This window comes from Gossypium raimondii, chromosome 11 (assembly GCF_025698545.1).
Source record: "Gossypium raimondii isolate GPD5lz chromosome 11, ASM2569854v1, whole genome shotgun sequence".
Taxonomy (NCBI): Eukaryota; Viridiplantae; Streptophyta; class Magnoliopsida; order Malvales; family Malvaceae; genus Gossypium; species Gossypium raimondii.
This window is the reverse complement of record NC_068575.1, coordinates 2084789-2089906: the sequence shown is the minus strand read 5'-3', so window position 1 is coordinate 2089906 and position 5118 is coordinate 2084789.

The window sequence follows — 5118 nt, the reverse complement described above, 5'->3', positions numbered from 1 at the left end:
CTACTGCTGCTCAAGGAGATAAGGTCTACAATCTTCAACCTATTCCACTACTGCTCAGGGAGATAAGGCTAGTGGCTTAAATCTGCTTCCCTACTACCTTGGGAAGATAAGATTCGTCGTCTTCGATCTGCTCCACTACTGCTTAGGGAGATCAGATCTGTAATTTTCAACCTACTCCACTGCTGCTCAGGGAGATATGATTCACAATCTTCAACCTATTCCACTGCTAACCAGGGAGATAGGATTCACCTATTCCACTGCTGACCAGGGAGATAGAACTTACAATCTTCAACCTATTCCACTATTGACCAGGGAGATAGGACTCACAATCTTCAACCTATTCCACTACTGACTAGGGAGATAGGATTCACCTATTCCACTGCTGACCAGGGAGATAGGACTTACAATCTTTAACCTATTCCACTGCTAACCAGAGAGATAAGACTCACAATCTTCAACCTATGCCACTATTGACCAGGGAGATAGGACTCACAATCTTCAACCTATTCCACTGCTGACTAGGGAGATAGGATTCACCTATTCCACTGCTGACTAGGAAGATAGGACTAGTGGATTAAATCTGCTTCCCTACTACCTTAGGAAGATAAGATTCGCTGTCTTCGATCTGCTCCACTATTGCTTAGGGAAATAAGATCTGTAATTTTTAACCTACTCCACTACTGCTCAGGGAGATAGGATTCACAATCTTCAACCTATTCCACTGCTGACCAAGGAGATAGGATTCACAATCTTTCACCTATTCCACTGCTGACCAGGGAGATAGGACTTACAATCTTCAACCTATTCCACTACTGACCAAGGAGATAGGACGCACAATCTTCAACCTATTCCACTGCTGATCAGGGAGATAGGATTCACCTATTCCACTGCTGACCAGGGAGATAGGACTTACAATCTTCAACCTATTCCACTACTGACTAGGGAGATATGACTCACAATCTTTAACCTATTCCACTGCTGACCAGGGAGATAGGGCTTTGTGATTTCACCGATTTGTTTTTCGAGGAACATGACCTGTATAATGAACCTAATTATGCCTAAGATGAGAATGGCATGATCAAAATGCATCAAATGCTCATAACTAGACATGTATGAATGGTGTTTGCATGAATGTAGAATGCTATTTTTTGTGAGAATGATCATTCTTTATCACTTAAGTTATCATTGCTCGAAGTTTATTAAGGCTTTATCACTGACGTGCTACAACGCCTTCCTACTCAGCTGGCGTTTTCAAAGAAACACTTAGTCAGATTGCCCCCACTGTAAACCTCAAAGTTCAATCCACTGGGACGTAAAATTTGTACCTTCATTCTCCCATTGTAACCCATTGGTAGAAATATATGGCTTTTCCTTAATCCTCTCATATCACAATTTAAGGATACAAGATCTAAATCTCTCTAGTCCCTTACACCATTCCCAGGGTGTCGTACCAAAGGCTCATGCACAAATGAAGGCTTTTTTCTCTGAGGAAACCTCTTCCTATTGTCTGGTGATCATTACTTGTTTGTTTATTTAAGCTTTGTCATCAACACGACATCTTGTCATTTTGTTCAATCAATGTTTTTGACAACAAAATCCAAAGAGAAAGTCCTAATTTAGACTCTTCCTTTTCAGATTTCCAACATTTAAACATGGTGCGTTCTAAACAATAGTCCTGTTTCAGGTTCCTGTATTATTTAGAAACTTCTAGCATAATATGCAAAACCTCCATTGTGAAAGTTTTATTAGTCCATTAATCATTATTCTAATCCAACATGCTTGCAAAAAGGTCATAACAATGGATAAGAATAAAGTTAGTTTTGAGCATAGCTCGAAAGGAATAAATTATCAAAAATAGTAAAGAATGATAACAAAGAAATTGATTGGGAATGTGTATCTTGAAAAAGAATGAAGTATTCCAAGAACAAAAAATTTAATATAAATAGTATGAAAATTGGGTGCCCCAGATATCGCAGCTTAAGCTTCTCTGTACAAACTTTCTGAAGACTATTTTGAGTTTAACATGTGTTTAGGAGATCTACGGTGCTTTGTCGATGCCCCAAGATGTCGCCTACCCTTTCCTGTTGATTCAAGTATAGCAAGATCATCATATGCCTCAATCTGATCAAAATTTAAACTGCTCTGATCACCTCATGCCCCATTCTGATCAATATTTGAGCCGCCCTATTCGGGTTTTCAACTCAAATCCCCTTTGGTCTCAATGCGCCCTTTGCGGGTTTTCACCTTGGCCTCTTTGGTACCAGATTTCTTTCATAGAACCTTTTAGGGTGAAATTTAACTATGACATAAACTTTGGATCTTCCTCTTCAATTAAGATGAAATCCAACAAAATTGCGGAGCGATTGACTTAAATAGGTAAAGCTATAACAAATTAAAAAGAAAGACACTCCTTGCATTCTTTGACCCGAATGGCCATACTTTATAGCAAAATGTTCTCCATAAGATGATGAATGTGGTCCTTCCCTGATTATATCCAGAGAAGCCGTCCGTGAAGGAAAATAGTGAATGGCCTGCCATATTATCCACTAAAGTGTGAAAAGCAATGAGTTTTGGGACTGGCTTTGTTCAAATCCCTGTAATCCATATACATTCGTATTTTCCCATCTTTTTTCAAAGACTAGTACAATGTTGGCTACCTAAACCCAGTATCAAATTACTTTTTAACTTTTTCTTTTATCCTTAGTATGATATCGGACGGGCCTCATTCTCTTGAGCTTCTACTGAACCGGCTTACAATCTTCTTTTCAGGAAGACAGTGTACCACAAGGTCAGTGCTTAACCTGATCATATCCTGGTATGACCATACAAAGACATCTTTGAATTCTTGGAGTAACTCAATGAGGTTTCACTTCATCTTTGCTGTCATGTCAATTCTAATATTCACCAAGCTCACAATTTCTAATGATTTCTTTTGAAGTAGGACTCCTCTTGTTCTACTATCATCAACAAGTCTGGAGATAAGTTACAATCTATGTCATCTTCAAAGTCATGAGATCCCTCTAAATACGTATCTTGCTCAAAAGGAGATTCTGAGTCTGTAGCAACGTCACTCATGTCATTGATATCTAGGTACCCATAGGAAGTACCAAAGAATATACAAAAAAATGTATGAATTTATGAATAATTATTTGTATAATATGATTATGGATGAAAGAATGATGTGGAAGAAAATCCAAAAGAATGAAAGAATAATTATTCGAAAAGAATGAAAGAATATTGGCTCAAAAATGAATGCAAAGATGTATTTCATTAGAATAATGACGTTCAGACATAAGCCTATTTCACAAAGGAATTTCTATCATTTTTAGGCTAAAAACAACAAAATATTCTGAACATTACTCAAAATAAGCTCTAAAAACTACAGAGATTTCTTTCGCAATCCAGTTATTTAGAACACTCTTAAGTTTATAAGAGCGAATATCTAACAAGGTCCCTTTTCATTTGTGTCTTCCTATATGTCATTGACGTGAACACTTCCCAACACCTCTTCATATATTGCATTCACCCCATTATCAATCATGATTGGGTAGTGGCCTTTTTGCATTAGATGACTCATCCAACTTGACAATACCCATGTTGATGAATTTTTCAACTAGCTTTTTTAAGGTAATACAATTCTCTATTGAGTGCCCCGTAATTCCCGCATGGTAATCACATTGTGCGTTCGCATCATACCACTTGGGATATGGAGGTTGTGGAGGTTTTAAGTAGGAAGGGGCAACAATGTGTGTATCGAACAAGCTTTGATATAGCTCCTTATAGGACATCGGAATTGGTGTGAACTGGAGCTTCTCAGTACCTGGTTTCACTCCAGATTCTTGTCTCAATGAACCTTGTTGACTAGCAACCCCTTTACCTGGATGACTTACAGTAACTGATATTGAGTAACCTATGTTATCCATCTCATTTTCTTTTCTCCTTGAAACTGACTTTTTGTGTAGGCCCAATTTTACCCAAGGGCCAACAAGCCCAATACAAAACCCTAGCCCACAAAGCCTAATCAGAAAAAAGAAAAAAAAAACCTAGGTGCGCTGCACCTAGGCCTGACCCTCTACCACTGCCTTAACACCATACCTCCACTTGCCCTGCCACCGTCCAGCACCGCCCTCCACTTGCGCAGACCTGCAAACAATTAAAGAAGTGGAAGCACCAATAATAGGAGGATATAAAAAACAGATTGTATTAGAAAGAGGGATCGATTTTTGGGGGGTGGATTTTTGGAATGGGAAAAAAGGGGTCTTTCATCCTTTTTTCTTTTCATTTCTGTAACAGAGACACCAATCAAAGAATAAAAACAGAGGTTTAAGTAGATCTCTATTTTGGTTTTTTTTTCTTTCGAAAATCATATCTATACTTTCTTTATTTTTATTCTTATCCCTTTTTTTTTAAAAGAAAAGTTATACATATACAAATAAATTAGAAATAAAAAAAGAAAAGGAAAAATTTACCCTCGATTTTTCCGCCACCAGACAGTGGCGGGCAAGCTGGCGTTGATGGCGGAGGCTCATGGAGTCCCTGCGATGTGACTTGAGAGGCTCTCTCTCTCTCTCTCTCTCTCTCTCTCTCTCTCTCTCTCTCTCTCCCTCTCCCTCTCCCTCTCTCTCGTAATAAATAAAGAACCTTTTGTTTTTGGGTTTATTTTTTTAATATTTATAGTAAACATAAAACGACGCCATTTTGGCCAAGGGGATCCGCGCGTTAGACCGACCCGACGGATCCGGGTGTTTTATCTTTTGGGATATTTGCGCATGAGGCCCCTCTTCCTTTGCGCGCTGGTTCAATCTGGTCCCTTTTCTTCCCTTTCTTTTATTTTAATTTAGCCTTATGGTTTTAATTTTGTTCCATTTTAGTCCCACTCAAATTAATGCGCTTGGGAGGGCGGGACATTTGCTATATTGGTCCCTCCATTTCAGTCGCGCATTCAGTATGGTCCATTCCTCTTTTATTATTTCGAATCCGCCCTGAATCTTCACCTTTTAGTTCAATTTGGTCCTTTATTGATTTCTTTTCTTGTTTTATTTCTGTTTTCAGTCCTGCAATTTAGTCCAGTTTGCAATTTGGCCCATTTTGTTATTTAGAGCATTTTATTTTAAAATA